This window comes from Bos taurus, chromosome 12, assembly GCF_002263795.3.
Source record: "Bos taurus isolate L1 Dominette 01449 registration number 42190680 breed Hereford chromosome 12, ARS-UCD2.0, whole genome shotgun sequence".
NCBI lineage: Eukaryota > Metazoa > Chordata > Mammalia > Artiodactyla > Bovidae > Bos > Bos taurus.
In genome coordinates this window covers 34,085,424-34,102,678 of record NC_037339.1, presented here as the reverse complement: position 1 = coordinate 34,102,678, position 17,255 = coordinate 34,085,424, and the positions used below count along the sequence as shown (strand labels likewise).

The window sequence follows — 17,255 nt, the reverse complement described above, 5'->3', positions numbered from 1 at the left end:
GCACACAATTCAATGGCTTAGTTCAACAGTTAGTGGGTATCATTTTTCTAAATAACTGAAGGAAATAATTTCAAATGCTAATATGATAGCATTAACCTGGCAGCTGTTAAAAATCCATTATGAAAATTTCATCAAAATTATTTGGGAAATTTAAAAAAAGCAAGTAGCACTTCTCTGAGAAGTGAGGAGGTCTCCTGGGACGTCACAGAGGCGCCAGTGCAGGAGGCTTCCCTCCAGATGTCGTGTCTGTGTGGTGCAAACCAGTGCAGTTGAACATGGGCAGCACGTGGCTCCTGCCCGTGGACAAGGACGGTGGGCCCAGCCCTGTGGCTTACAGACACCAATCCTCAACATGATGCAGATCCTGAATTTGGAGCTGGACAAAGGCGGTTTCATGTAACATCAGGAAAGCACATCACCATCTCTGCATTTTTAAACCCCTGACTGAGACACAGCACAGAAAACGACTTCATCTCATTGGGTTCTTGCCCGAGGCTGAGACCCACCCTGCTGCCCCCAGGCAGCAGACGCTGCCTGATGCAGGGACAGTGGCCCCTGAGTGGTGGTCCATAGTCAGAGCCTGCCTCCAGTGCTATGAATATAAGGCACCTTAACTGTCCTGCAGGAGTGTCTTTGTTTCACTTCACTGTTCTCCTCTTATCACAAGGATGTTGATTTCTCAAGAGGACTGGTCCGGCAGGTAAACTGGGCTCCGGGAATCCGACCAGTCAGCATTATCAGGTTTCAAAGAACCAGAACACACTGAAGATTTTTGTCTCTTTACCAACTGAGCTCAGCTTTATATCTGTTTTCTAATATCTATTATAGACAAGGAAACTTAAAAGAATTTCTTGTAAATTCATGGTATCTGACTTCTACAGATGGTTCAGAAAGAGTCTGAAAACACCTGCAAACACATACAGTCAGATTCACCTCTAGTTGGCTCGTACGATACCTGCAGGTGTCTGTCGATGTTGGTTCCTTGGTAAAGGTAGTTTAGGAACTTTCTGCACAATATCTACACACACAGGGCAGGTGCAGAGGCCTTTGTGATACACAGAGCTTCCATGCTCCCTTTAAAGCTGTCTGGTTTTTTGTCTAGTATTTCGTCTAGTATTCTGAAGTGAGTCTCTTGGCAGATAAACAAGAAGTCATGATACTGCTAAACTGCACTACAACAATATTGGATTTTTAGATCTTACTATGGACATGGAACAACAGACTGGTTCCAAATAGGAAAAGGAGTTCGTCAAGGCTGTATATTGTCACCCTGTTTATTTAACTTATATGCAGAGTACATCATGAGAAACGCTGGACTGGAAGAAGCACAAGCTGGAATCAAGATTGCTGGGAGAAATATCAATAACCTCAGATATGCAGATGACACCACCCTTATGGCAGAAAGTGAAGAGGAACTAAAAAGCCTCTTGATGAAAGTGAAAGTGGAGAGTGAAAAAGTTGGCTTAAAGCTCAACATTCAGAAAACGAAGATCATGGCATCCGGTCCCATCACTTCACGGGAAACAGATGGGGAAACAGTGGAAACAGTGTCAGACTTTATTTTTCTGGGCTCCAAAATCACTGCAGATGGTGACTGCAGCCATGAAATTAAAAGACGCTTACTCCTTGGAAGGAAAGTTATGACCAACCTAGATAGCATATTCAAAAGCAGAGACATTACTTTGCCAACAAAGGTCCGTCTAGTCAAGGCTATGGTTTTTCCAGTAGTCATGTATGGATGTGAAAGTTGGACTGTGAAGAAAGCTGAGCACTGAAGAATTGGTGCTTTTGAACTTGGTGTTGGAGAAGACTCTTGAGAGTCCCTTGGACTGCAAGGAGATCCAACCAGTCCATTCTGAAGGAGATCAGCCCTGGGATTTCTTTGGAAGGAATGATGCTGAAGCTGAAACTCCAGTACTTTGGCCACCTCATGCGAAGAGTTGACTCATTGGAAAAGACTCTGATGCTGGGAGGGATTGGGGGCAGGAGGAGAAGGGGACGACAGAGGATGAAATGGCTGGATGGCATCACTGACTCAATGGACGTGAGGCTGAGTGAACTCCAGGAGTTGGTGATGGACAGGTAGGCCTGGCGTGCTGCGATTCGTGGGGTCACAAAGAGTCGGACACGACTGAGCGACTGATCTGATCTGATGACCACCTACACTGTCTTGAGGATTACTCCTGCTCCTGCTATTGCTGTTTTATAGCAAAGGAAAAGCAATAACCAGAGAAGCAATATGTTTGTTTCTAGGCAGGAGGACCCTTGTTGGGGTTGACCTAAAAGGATCAGTAACCATTTCTGAACCCTAATACTGAATTTCTGTAGCAAAGACTTAATAGTCCTGTGTTTACTCCATTATTATTGGCTCCTAAATTAATTTCCTTTTCCTAGATCCTTCGGGTTTGTTTATTTTTTCCTTCCAGCATCTTAAGGTGAATTCTAGCCTGTATATTTAAAATTTTGTCTAGAGTCAAGACAGCATTTAAGGCTATTTCCTCTAAATACAACTTTCCCTGGATCCCATAGGTTTGGTGTAAGTTTCTTTAGTTTTAATGGTCACGAGATGACATGTAACTTCACCCTCAACTTCCTCTTTGCTCTGCAGATACTTTATGAGGGTGTGCCCTGATTCCTAAGTACTTTGATTGGATCTTTACACAGTTCATCTCATTTTATTCGATTTTGATGAAAGACCAAGTACTCTAAAATCTCGACTTTCTTGAACTAGTTGAAACGTCCTTCCTCATCAAGTACCAAATTGGAAGGCAGATATGCTTACCACTAAAAACTGAATTTTATGAATTTTGAAAGACAAAACACCTAAGGGAAAATTACATATTATGTATTTGTAGGATACAAATTTCATATATGTTAATACAAATTTGGAAAACTCAGCGGTGGCCACAGGACTGGAAAAGGTCAGTTTTCATTCCAATCCCAAAGAAAGGCAATGCCAAAGAATGCTCTAACTACCACACAATTGCACTCACCTCACACACTAGTAAAATAATGCTCAAAATTCTCCAAGCCAGGCTCTAGCAATATGTGAACTGTGAACTTCCAAATGTTCAAGCTGGCTTTAGAAAAGGCAGGGGAAAAAGAGATCTAATTGCCAACATTCGCTGGATTATTGAAAAAGCAAGAGAGTTCCAGAAAAAAACATCTATGTCTGATTTATTGACTATGCCAAAGCCTTTACCTGTGTGGATCACAATAAACTCTAGAAAATTCTGAAAGAGATGGGAATACCAGACCACCTGACCTGCCTCTTGAGAAACCTGTATGCAGGTCAGGAAGCAACAGTTAGAACTGGACACGGAACAACAGACTGGTTCCAAATAGGAAAAGGAGTATGACAAGGCTGTATATTGTCACCCTGCTTATTTAACTTATATGCAGCATACATCATGAGAAACGCTGGGCTGGAGGAAGCACAAGCTGGAATCAAGATTGCTGGGAGAAATATCAATAACCTCAGATATGCAGATGACACCAGAAAGTGAAGAACTAAAGAGCCTCTTGATGAAAGTGAAAGAAGAGAGTGAAAAAAGTTGGCTTAAAACTCAACATTCAGAAAACTAAGATCATGGCATCCAGTCCCATCACTTCATGGCAAATAGATGGGGAAACAGTGGAAACAGTGGGTGACTTTATTTTTTTTGGCTCCAGAATCACTGCAGATGGTGGTGACTGCAGCCATGAAATTAAAAGACGCTTACTCCTTGGAAGGAAAGTTATGACCAACCTAGATAGTGTATTGAAAAGCAGAGATATTACTTTGCCAACAAAGGTCCGTCTAGTCAAGGCTATGGTTTTTCCAGTGGTCATGTATGGATGTGAGAGTTGGACTATAAAGAGTGCTGAGCACAGAAGAATTGATGCTTTTGAACTGTGGTGTTGGAGAAGACTCTTGAGAGTCCCTTGGACCGCAAGGAGATCCAACTAGTCCATCCTAAGGGAAATCAGTCCTGGGTATTCATTGGAAGGACTGATGTTAAAGCTGAAACTCCAGTATTTTGGCCACCTGATGCGAAGAGCCAACTCATTTGAAAAGACCCTGATGTTGGGAAAGATTGGAGGCAGGAGGAGAAGGGGACGACAGAGGATGAGATGGTTAGATGGCATCACCAACGCAACAGACAAGAGTTTGGGTAAACTCCGGGAGTTGGTGATGGACAGTGAGGCCTGGTGTGCTGCAGTTCATGGGGTTGCAAAGAGTCAGACACAACTGAGGGACTGAGCTGAACTGAACTGAGTACATGAGACTGTGGATGTGTGCAGACCCTATGCATCTTTGATTATTTAGAGTGTGCTAGATCTGCTAAATTGCAAAATAAGAATATTTATACTCATTCATTATATTTGTGCTTTACTGAATTCTGCTTATATTTCGAATAGCTTTTGCTTTATTTGTTAGGTCCCATCTGTTTAGGGTATGCAGGCACCTTACTTCATCTAAACAATCTGAGGTAATGTTAACTATGCATCAAATGCACTCGCCACCTGGGAAATGTAGGTTAAAAGCTTCATGAGCTGTCACTGCACAGCCATATGGTGGGAACACCAAACTGAGAAAGCAGACCATGCCAAAGGTGATGCGGAGGAAGAGGAACCCACACTTGTGTGGGGACAAGCACATAAACCGGCACAAGACATCGGAAAACTGGTAAGATTCAGTAACACTCAGCAATCTGCAGACCCTCAAGTCAGCAGCTACACCCCAGGTGTTTGTCACATGGAAACACGTACATAATTTACTGTAAGACACGTACAAGAATGCCTACAGTCAATTTACTCATAACATCCCCAAATTGAAAGCCCAAACCTCCATCCTCAGCAGAACAGACACATACATTTGGTGTCATGAAGTAGACATCTGTGCAGCCACAGGAACAGACAAACCATGCCCTACACACACACCAAGCATGAATCTTGCAAATGTCCCGTCGGATTAAAGAAGCCATATACGCAAGAGAGTGCTGTTCTTGCTTGTGTAAAATCCCCACACAGGCAAAGCCAAGCTATGGTGTCAGAAATCTGGACAGTGGATGGACACCATTCTAGGGCGGAGTAGTGACCCGGAGGGGACAGGCGGGGACCTGGGGGCTGTTTCTTAGTCTCAGTGCTAGCACCTGGGTGTGTTCAGTGCGTGAGAACCCCAGCGGCCACCTGCACACATCTCACTTGAGCACCTCTCTCTGTGTGTGCTATATTCCACCAGACTCCAAGGAAATGTGTATCAAGTGCTGCACAAGTATCTCTTTAATTTTGTTATTGTTGTTAAATGGCCAGCACTGCCCATGGAGAAGGCGTTATGATCCCATTTCACAGATCAGCCAGATGAGACCACGCATTTTGCTAGGGGTCAATCTCACAGAGGGGCGGCGGAGATGCGGGGACTCTAGTTCCTTCAGTTCCTTCATCATTGTGACCACACGATGATGAGGTGGCCTTGTTGAAGTCAAGAGCCTGGACTGAGGGCAAATATCAGGAACTCAGTGTGCAGATTATTTTTGTCTGCAGAGTGTAAAAATGGTCTTCCCTCAAGAAATTTCAAATGAATTGCTTAGAGATGGTTCAAACTAACATTAACTGTACCATTAATGGTACATCTAACTTCCCAACTTCCCTTCCACATTGGTTTTATTTAATTCTGCATTGTCATAAAGCCTGGTATGGTTTATGGTTTCATTTTATACAATAAATTTCTTTCACAACAAGTTTTTACTCTTACAGTATCTGTAATGGTAAAAAGAGTATATTATGTGATCCACCCAATTCCATGTAATAATATTACAGCTTTATTGAACGCACTTGTTGTGTTTCTAGTAAATTAAACTCAGATCAAAAAATGTTTATTCAAAATGTACTGCCTATTTTCACCCTGCCTATTCCCAAAAAGCTTTGGTGCATAATAAAAGGTAACTATAAAATAAAGCTGAAATACATGATATAAAACCTCACAGAAGGAGAGGAAATTAATTCAGGATAATACAAGGGCCAAGACTGAATATTAAATTCGGCTCTAAACATTCTGGAAGACAAGAAGTACACAAATCTCCTAATCTGATAAAAGGAAATAGACCCATTATTCAAAGAAGACAACTTTCCAGATGCAAATTTCCAAGAGGCACATCAAAACCATTGTACACAAGGTTTAATAGTGAGTAATCTGTAGATGTAAAGTGATATGAAGACATTCATTTTAGGAGAAAATTTTACAGTCTTGGATTTTATATTTAGAGAATGAGTTCTAAGGAAAAAACAAAAGAAAACAAACAGAGATTGTGGGTTTTACAAGGCGGCAGAGACCCACTGGGCTGACCAGGCAGCGGCTGGGACAGCAGGTCACCCCGGTGTCACTCAGCAGTTGTGGGGTTGGACAAGCCCCATCCTGTGCCTCAGTTTCCCTACAGAGAAAAGTGAGAATAACACTTGCCCTGCAACCTCACATTAAAGCACCTGGGGAAATGCTCAACCAGTAAAAACTCATCATCGGACTTCTACCAGCACCGTCAAATTGGGAGGGAAACCCACAACTCATGTTTCCAAGGCTGAGAAGCAGTTAACATGTCATTCTCCTTGCAGCCTTTGTCTTAAGGGTGATGTCATTTGTTCCACTCACTGTCCTTTGCAGCTTTGTCAGGAAGGCGTTTATTAGGAAATATCAATGGATAATGAATCAGTGCAGACTTAAAACAATGCAACATTTCCTGCTGAGTGTTGCTCACCCAACGTTCCGTCCTTCCTTCCAGGACAGGACTATAAACACAAAAGGACCCCATTTAAAGTTATGAGAGACGTAAAATGTGGGACCAAGTTCACGGAGCACTTTATCCTCCAGAAGAGCATGCTCCTCCAAGTTGACAATCATGGATTCCCACCTGCAAAATAACAGTGAATCAGACACTGTGTGTGCATGTGTGACATGTATGCATGTACCGTGTTTTCATGTGTATGTGTGCATGTAGCCCTCAAACACCAATCCGGAATCTGGGTGACAGAGGATTCTCTTCTCCCCTAAGCATCACCGACTCAATGGATATGAGTTTGAGTAAATTCAGGGAGATAGTGAAAGACAGGGAAGCCTGGTGTGCTGCTGTCCATTGGGTCGCAAAGAGCCAGACACGACTTAGCAGTTGAACAACAACAAGACAAGAGGCTGCCTGAAACCCCCAAACTGCAGGGCCCATTGGGACAGGAGAAGTCAGTGCTGTGTTTGGTTTGATTTTTAAAAAGACATTATTTGAAAGCCTATGACCAACCTAGATAGCATATTCAAAAACAGAGACATTACTTTGCCAACAAACGTCCGTCTAGTCAAGGCTATGGTTTTTCCAGTGGTCATGTATGGATGTGAGAGTTGGACTGTGAAGAAGGCTGAGCGCCGAAGATGCTTTTGATTGGTGTTGGAGAAGACTCTTGCGAGTCCCTTGGACTGCAAGGAGATCCAACCAGTCCATTCTGAAGGAGATCAGCCCTGGGATTTCTTTGGAAGGAATGATGCTGAAGCTGAAACTCCAGTACTTTGGCCAACCTCATGTGAAGAGTTGACTCATTGGAAAAGACTCTGATGCTGGGAGGGATTGGGGGCAGGAGGAGAAGGGGACGACAGAGGATGAGATGGCTGGATGGCATCACTGACTCAATGGACGTGAGTCTGAGTGAAGTCCGGGAGTTGGTGATGGACAGAGAGGCCTGGCGTGCTGTGATTCATGGGGTCGCAAAAAGTCAGACACGACTGAGCGACTGAACTGAACTGAAGACCATAGACCTTAGAAGTTCTAATCACAAGAAAGAAAAAACTGTAACTCTGTGAGTTCATAGTAGGTTAGCTAAACTGGTATTAATCGCTTCACACTCTGTCAAACTATTAAGCTCTAACCTTAAACTTATACAGTATCATATGTCAACAACATCCCAATAACACTGGAGTGAAACCAAGGCTGACATTTCGCCACCTAAACTTCCTTACCACATAGTCTCTACGTGTCATTGCCAAAACAAATGTCCACGTGGGTCAAGCAGAGAAGTAACACAGAGTCATCAAGTCAGACAGGGGGCTGGGGAGGAGGCCCAGCTGCGCCGCGACATCTCTATGATGTACACTGACGAAGGACAGGACCACAGCAACACAGACAAGATGCACTCAGGTTGAGTGAGTTTGTATGTTCTACAAAACTGAGCCACGACTGGCATACTTAACCCATGCTATGCTATGCTATGCTAAGTCACTTCAGTCGTATCTGACTCTGTGCGACCCCATAGATGGCAGCCCACCAGGCTCCCCCGTCCCTGGGATTCTCCAGGCAAGAACACTGGAGTGGGTTGCCATTTCCTTCTCCAATGCATGAAAGTGAAAAGTGAAAGTGAAGTCGCTCAGTCATGTCCTACTCTTAGCGACCCCATGGACTGCAGTCTACCAGGCTCCTCCATCCATGGGATTTTCCAGGCAAGAGTACTGGAGTGGGGTGCCATTGCCTTCTCCGATCCTTAACCAATAGCCTTATGCAAAAGGCTTCATTATTGACTTACACCAGTTTAAATGTTCACACATAGCAACATTTGCATCATCCCATCAACTGTCACACTGCTGTGAAAGCTTTGAACTTGAATTTAACAAATAGCAGGTTGCTCCGTAGGTAAAGAATCCACCTCCCAATGCAGGAGATGTGGGTTCATCCCTGGGTAGGGAAGACCCGGTAGAGAAGGAAATGGCAACCAACTCCAGGATTTCCAATGGAAATCCCATGGACAGAGGAGTCTGGCAGGCTACAGTCAATGGGGTCACAAAGAATGAGACATGACTGAGCGACTAACACACACACACACACACACACACAAAACTAGCAGGATTTCCTAACCCAATCTCAGGTTTGTCTGTTTCCAATATTTGTAAACCTTTGGCCTATAAACTAGTTGATGAAACTGATACTGACTTTTTTGCTTAGTTCTATATATAATGACATCTTTTATACCCGGGTCATTTAATTATGAGATTTTTATTCTGAATTTAATTTGGACATAGGCATCACTGGTTATGTGGATCTGATGCTGGTCAAGGTTTTCAACTGGGAAAACAAGAGTTAAAATGACGTGGGAAGGAAAGGAAGAAAAAAGGAAGAGAAGAAAGAATATATAAAAAGATAAACAGCAAGGACCCATTGTATAGCACAGGGAACTATAGTCAGTATCTTGTAATAACATATAATGGAAAAGAATTTGAAAAAGAATACATATATATACATATATATATAACTGAATCACTTTGCTGTACATCTGTAAATCAACTGTACCTCAATTTAAAAGAAGAAAAGAAAGAAAGGAAACAAAACCAAAAACTCTTTGTATCAAAAATTCAGGTAAAAAATCTCTTTAAAAACCCAAGTAACCTGTGTAACACTGAAATTGCCAGGAGACTATACACAGAGAACATGTCACCTTTACGATGAGAATCAAGATTTCCCAATTTTCTATGTGTTTCGTCACACTGAGGGTTGACCCAAGCTAGTGGATGCACCTGCACCACTCAGGCTCCTTCGCCACCCCACAAGGTTCCTACAGGGAGAGCACAGGGTGCTCTATTCATTGTTTCTAAGTAAAACTGCTTTTGCTGCTCTTGTCTGAAAGCGGCTCTGCAGGGTCTGCCTGCACCGTACCCCACACCGCCCTCTCTGCTCCCACCAGCACTCTGAGGGCTCCTGCCAGACCACAACTACGGTATTTCTGTTCATGCTGTCAGAGCAGTTCATGTAATCGGAGCAAATTTCTTGTGACTGGACAATCACAGTCTCTGATCTTGAAAAGCAAGGGAGAGCTTTATAAAGGAATTATAATCAATGGTTAGCAGGAGCCGGAGAGATTTAAACTATTAATAGATTTAAAATTGAAGCGCCTTGAAGTCCTTATTTTCCCCTTTCAATTGGCAAAATTTGCACCCGGAACAGAGAAATCCTAGCTGGACTCTCACCAGGGGACTTCCCATTGTTAACACTGAGCTTTGCCAAACTGGTCCAGCCCTGCTTCTGGCACTGCCTTCCCAGGACCGATGCTGGGTTCACAGCGCCTTCCACACCAGCAAGCGATGCTGATTCCTCCCCTCTGACCCCATCCTGCCTGAGCACACAAAAGCGGAGTCTGCTGGCTTCTCTGCAGGGGAGCGTCATGAGTTTCCCTCCCAAGCTTTATTATTGCCTGTGTCCTCTTAAAAGAGCACAGACAGACAGCCTTGGACAGACTTTGTTTCAAATCTTGGCTCAGCCACCTGGCACGCGCGGGAGGTCTCAGAACCCCGCTGCTCAGAACCACAGCTCCCTGGTTTGGAAGAAGGGTGCGAGGGTGTGTGCTCAGTCATGTCAGACTCTTTGTGACCCCATGGACTGTAGCCCACCAGGCTCCTCTGTCCACGGGATTTCCCAGGCAAGAATACTGGAGTGGGTTGCCATTTCCTTCTCTAGGGGATCTTCCTGACCCGGGGATCGAAGCCATGTCTTTGCATTGTCAGGCGGATTCTTTACCATTGAGCCACCAGGGAAGCCCCTTGGAAGTAGGGCTTGTGCTGTGTTGGTAAACACACCCCTGCCCTGTTCAGAGCCTGACGTGTCGTGAGCAGGTTGTTTTCCTCCTCTGCCCACTCCTGGACCAGCTCAGCTGCAGCAGTGCCCCTTGCCATTTCATGTGCTGCCCAGTATCTCCGTATGGTCTGAGTTTGGGGAATTGCTGCCCAGTGGCTTAAGTGGAAGTTTAGGAGGGTCGGGGCTGAAGATGCCAGGGGGACCAAATGGTACTTGTGGGGTCAAATACACAGCCTCTCCCACTGACTAGAAGGGGGCTTTCTCAGAGCAAATCCAGGAGGACAGCATTAGTAGTTGCCAGGAAAACAAGTCCCAGCAGAAAAGACAAAGGACCAGGGCCAGTGATGGAAGCTGCCCCCAGTCCCAGGCATGGCTGAGAGAACAAATGCAACCTACTAGAGACAAACAGGAAATGCAGAACTGATGCATCCCTCGAGTGGACAGAGCGGCGAGATGCAACAGGAGGGCCCACCAGGAATGAGATGTAAGACACCCTGTTGAGAATAAACCAGAAAAGTTGCCTCTGGTGAGAGGATAAAAAGAGACATCATTTGCTGAGAAAGGTCCATATTGTCAAAGCTATGGTGTTTCCAGTGGTCATGTATGGATGTGAGAGTTGGACCATAAAAAATGCTGAGTGCCGAAAAATTGATGCTTTTGAACTGTGGTGTTAGAGAAGACTCTTGAGAGTCCCTTGGACTGCAAGGAGATCCAACCAGTCAATCCTAAAGAAAATCAGTCCTGAATATTCATTGGAAGGACTGATGCTGAAGCTCCACCACATTGGCCACCTGATGCAAAGAGCTGACTCATTGGAAAAGACCCTGATGCTGGGAAAGATTGAAGTCAGGAGGAGAAAGGGGGACAGAGGGTGAGATGGTTGGATGGCATCATCGACTCAATGGACATGAGTTTGAGCAAGCTCTAGGAGACAGTGAATGACCAGGAAGCCTGGCATGATGCCATCCACAGGGTCACAAAGAGTAAGAAACGACTTAGCAATTGAACAATAAGTCTAAGCACAAGTTATTAAATGCAGATTTTGCACATTAAACTGTCCTAACCCCTTCTGTGTTTTCAGATCATTAAAAGCTGTGAATCCGCTTCCATGTTGATGACACCATCTTGAGTTTCTACCTCCAATTCCTACACCCACCTGGGGTTTCCTCCCTCCAGGAAGGTCGGAGAGGGGCGTTGACAAACCCCGCATTAAGAATAGCTGATGGAGGGACGGCGGGCAGCCCAGTGACAGCGGGCGCAAAGGCAGGATTTAAACAATCGAGAGACTGTTTTCAGAGCCCTGGTGACATCACACACTGTGAACCTTTTATTCATCCTCTGCCCGGGATAGAGAAAGAAAGGGTCACTAATTACAGAGATGGCAGATCAGAGAGCATTCGGGTTTTATAGCAGGACCTGCCCTCTTCTTGTCTGTGATGGTGTAAACAATAACCTTTTTATTGTCTCTGATAAAGGGTGCATGAGCCATCACTGGGCTGCCTGTCTGGGCCGTTACCTGGATGGGGAGCAGCTGGTTCTCTGGATTTGTGGCTCACATTTGTGGCTGAGGGTACAGGGAAGTGCTGTGGGTGAGGCGCATAGATCTGACAGATCCGCTCAGTTTTCCAGTGTTGTGCTCTTTGATAATAACTGGGGCTTCCAAAGTCCCAGGGAGTCATGAATTAGATCAGAGGTTGGCAAACTCTGGCCTGGGGACCAAGTACAGTCACTGCCTGTTTTTGTTAACTAGACCTGAGCTTGGACACAGCCTTGCCTACTGTCTACCCGAGTCCATCTTCTCTGGCTGCATCCCTAGAACAATGTAGATTGAGTGACGGCCACAGAGACCATACAAGCTGCAAGAAGCCTAAAGTATTTACTGTTAGCCCTTTACAGAAAGACTTCTATGACCTCTTGCTTGCTTCTCAGCAGAAAGGAGGTGCCTGACTAACCACATGTCCTTCTTCCCTGGAGCTAGGGGTGTGTTTGCATAGGATGCACGAGTCAAGGGGCAAACCAAGGCTTCTCTTCCAAACATAGACCCCCAGGAATTGCAAACACAAGATGACTGAAACTCTCACAGAAACACACAGCAGAGAAAACAACACCCACTGGCCAGTCCAGGATGGAATTGCTTCTAGAGCTGAGGGTCCGCGAAGGATGGGACTGTCCATAAGACCCTTCCTGACTGCGTGATAATAGATTTTGGGTTGAAAATTCCCAAATGACCAATCTGTTGAGAATCTAGCTTAGTTGTCATTAACCTTTTTATGGGGGAAAGAGAGGGTCATACTTCTGAAAAATGAGATATACACAATCACAATTTTATTTGCAACTTTAGGGGGCTCTTGGACCCCCAGAAGCCAATCCATGAGCCCCAGATTAAGAAACACTGATCAGGAACTTCCCTGGTGGTCCAGTGGTTAAGACTCTGCACTCTCACCACAGCAGTCCTGGGTTCAGTCTTTGGTCAGGGAACTAGATCCTGCATGCCACAGCCAAGACCTGGCACAGCCAAATAAATTAAGACAAACAAAATTCACGGCTCAGTTTATTTTTTTTGCTAGTTGTGAGGAAAACAGAAAAAATATTTTCCCAAAAGCACTGGTCAAAGAGCCCGTTTCTAATTAGCTTAATTAACAATTAGCAAGCTCCTGCTTGGCAACTAATTTAAAATTAACAGCATCTAATCAGTGCCAAATAAGTGGTGCAGACAACATTATCGGAATTGAGAGAAGAAAGAGATCATTGTTGTTAAGTAAGGTGAGGAGAATTCACAGAAATAATGTGATTTGTCTGAGATCTAAGAGCAGCGAAGTCTCAGGCAAGCAGAAAGAGGCAGAGGGTACGGAGGTTGACCTACAAACATACTCAAGGCTCAGAGAGTTCTGGGGCTTGGTTTCTTATTTGTGGGCCCCAAGCAGAGAAGAATCTAAAACATCCCTAAAAGACATCATCTTAAAGAAACTACAGATTTTAGGCATCAGAGGAGATGGCTAGGCAGTAAACTATTCCAGGTCTCACACCTTGACCACCAGCACTATCAAGATTTGTGTTCATGCCAACAACCCATCTTGGGCAGAGCAGGCTTCCATGGGTCTTCGGCTTAATGATCTGCTGTTACTTTCTTAAAATTTCCAATCATTTTAAAACAAAAGGATTGCATTTTTATTTTGCAAGGGGCCCCACAAACTATCTTCTATTTCCTCTTTTGTTCAACTAAGACAACATAATGCAACAGATTCAGATGAAATACAAAAGATCTGAGTGTCCAGCTGTGTTCTGCTGAGCTGGATGTTAAAGGAGTCTGCAAAGCTTCAGAACAGTGATATGCTCCTTACTTCTTTTCCTCTGTCTTGAAAAATATACTTAATTCTCATAAAAATATGTTATTTATGTTATGGGATTCTTACTGTGCCTTTTAAATAATAAGTATTTTGAAAACATCTCAATTTTATTTGTTTAACATGGTAACTATTAGTCGTCTAGCCCATTATAAACAAAAGCTCTTTGAAATCCTTGGTTTTTAAGAGCAGAAAGGGGTCCCGAGACCAACAGGCTTGAGAACCCCCGCCTCATAAGAATGGAATACACTCAGGAGCATGCACACTATTGATCCTGTTTCTCTGGCATGTGTCTGCTCATGTCTGAGTCTTGCTTCTTCTAAGTCAGGCTATGTGCCCAGAACTCCTGCCTGGAAGGTTCCCACTACTCTCTTCCAAGTCTCCATGGCCAAAGCTAAACCAGGTGGCTTAAGAAGATCACATAAGGAGAACACCCTTGAACTGACGGAGAAGTGGCCAGCGTTCCAAACCACTTTATCCCTCAGGACCTGTTAGAATTCACTATTAGCCCACAGTGAGCATTGTAGCCTCTTAACACAAGCATTTAGCATGGAATAATTGAATCCAACCATTTTCATGTAGAATTTAGTCTCCTATGTTATATTACGGAGAAGGCAATGGCACCTTACTCCAGTACTCTTGCCTGGAAAATCCCATGGATGGAGGAGCCTGGTAGGCTGCAGTCCATGGGGTCTTGAAGAGTCGGACACGACTGAGCGACTTCACTTTCACTTTTCACTTTCATGCATTGGAGAAGGAAATGGCAACCCACTCCAGGGTTCTTGCCTGGAGAATCCCAGGGACGGGGGAGCCTGGTGGGCTGCTGTCTCTGGGGTCGCACAGAGTCGGACACGACTGAAGCGACTTAGCAGCAGCATGTTATATTATGTGATCCAGAGCAGAAAGGATAGTAGTTTTTTTGTTTGTTTGTTTTTTACATTAAACTCCACCACTTGGCAGTAACTGTATCAAGAGGAACAGACTAGTAGGTTTTGTAAAGGTTCCCCTGGGTTTGAACGGAGAGAGTTTATCATACTGCTGGACTTCTCAGCTGAGGGCCCTTCTTGACCAAGACCGTAAATCCCAGAATTTCCCAGCATCATTCCAGGAGTCTAAACAGTCTTTTAAACAGCTGCTGAGTGTCACTGGTCTCATGATTCCTTAAAGGAATTTGTCCGTGGGTGGGGGAAGTCACCGCCCATGAGTCTTCTTTAAATGTCGAAGGCTGACTGCGGCGATGAAAGAAACAGGATGGAATTCTCAGAATCTCGGTGTTGATAAACAGTCCCCTCCTCCATAAACAAGGGACTTGCTACGGCAAACCTAAGGCCTCCATCCTTCTGTGCAGGGAAAAGCCCATTCTTGATAAAAGAAAAGGAAACCGGTAGTTCCCACAATTGCAGTTACCCAGGCTTCCTGGTCTCACCTTTTTTTTTCAAATTGGAGTATTGCTGCTTTACAATTTTGTGTTAGTTTCTACTGTACAGAAAGGTGAGTCGGCTATAGGTATACATATACCCCCTCTTCTTTGGATTTCCTTCCCATTCAGGTCACCACAGAACACTGAGTAGAGTTTCCCTAGATATACAGTAGGTTCTCGTTATCTATTTCACATGTAGTATCAACGGCGTGTATGCTGCTAAGTCACTTTAGTCGTTTCCGACTCTGTGTGACCCCATAGACAGCAGCCCACCAGGCTCCCCCGTCCCTGGGATTCTCCAGGCAAGAATACTGAAGTGGGTTGCCATTGCCTTCTCCAATGCATGAAAGTGAAAAGTGAAAGTGAAGTTGCTCAGTCGTGTCTGACTCTTCTCGACCCCAGCCTACACTGGAGTGGGGTGCCATTGCCTTCTCTCTGAACGGCGTATATGTGTCGATCCTAATCTCCCTACCCATCCCATCCTCTCTTCCCACCTTGGTATCCATATATTTGTTCTCTATGTGTGTGTCTTGATTCAAGTCCTGCAGATAGGTTCACTTGTACCTTTTTTCTAGATTCCACTTATATGCATTAATGTATGGTATTTGCTTTTCTCTTTCGACTTATTTCACTCTGTATGAAATAAATCTAAGTCCATCATGTTTCTGAAAATGGCACAATTTCATTCTTTTTATGGCTTATTTTAACATGTTTCTCCTGGCGCTCATCTCCCAAGGCTCCACACAGGTGGAACCATAAGACTCACCTGCCAAAAGGTGGATGGCAAGACAGCCAGGGCAAAGGTGATGTTCACCAGAGCCACACCAGCAATATCCTAGACAGAGCTGCCCCTCACCAGGCACGAGATCAGGGACACCAGGCACCCACAGCCCCTCGGCAGCCAGGGCCAGGGACCCAGAGCCTTGCCAGCCCCTGAAACTGAGGCCAAATTGGCTGCTTTGCGTCCCCTTTCTCCTAAGCCCTCCTTCACATCAGGTCAAGTACAAAGTCAGTTTACCAGTCTGAGCAGGAACCAGGAGGTTAGCAGGACATGTGGGACCAGGGAAGGCTTCAGGAAGACTTGTGCACACAGATCCCGTCAGCATTTTCAGGAGTGGAAGGCAGTCTCCCGCCAGGACCTGAGGATCTGTTCCTCGACTCCCGGTGCCCTTTCAGGCCCATCAAAACACAAGAGTGAGCAGCAGCTTTCCAGCCTCTCAAATCCACTGCTTTGACTTTCGTCTCCATTAGACTTTGGAAATTCTATTTTCCGAGCAGTTTCTGTTTGATGTGGTGGCTTCACATATCGTGCAGAGGCTGGGTGAGTGGTCCTGCTCCCAGAGGGTCCAGTCCAACCTCCTGGGTGCATCCCAGGGGACCTCCATCACATACCTAAATGAGGGGGACCTTCTGTGGGCCCACAGAGTTAAAGGCTTTTAAACAGTTAATTTGACGCCTTACTTAGCTAGATGAAAATGTAACTTTCTTCTTTCTCTCCATTAAATATTTTATTAAGTGAAACTTTGCAACAACCCAAATTGAGCCAAACCAATAAATGAGTCAAATACCTCACCCCAGCCAGAACTACATCAAATACCTCAGTGTTCCCAGTTTGGGTGACCCAGAAAACAAACATGAAGCCTTAGATCTACTGACTCAACTGAGCTGCACTGAACTGAACCCCAAGGATGCACATCAGCCAGAACCTCGGGGACCCTCCAGGGCAGGGCTGCTGGATGGACCTCAGCACGTTCAGGTTTCCTCCTATTTGGGTCAAACTTAGCTCTCAAGTGTCAGGTTACTTTGGAGTTATTCTGCTCCTGAACCAGATGCTCCCATGCTCCCCAGACTCTAGCGTCTTATTTGCAATCCCAAGCTTTCTCGTTTCCATCGTTACAGAAATAAGCCAGCAGG

The 17,255-nt window shown here is 44.8% G+C and overlaps 1 protein-coding gene across 2 annotated transcripts in view; it reads right to left on the bottom strand.

Annotated features, from left to right (window-relative positions):
* SPATA13 (spermatogenesis associated 13) overlaps nucleotides 1-17,255 on the bottom strand; it is a 290,432-nt gene that overhangs the window by 188,844 nt on the left and 84,333 nt on the right. The gene's annotated exons all lie outside the window — the stretch shown is intronic.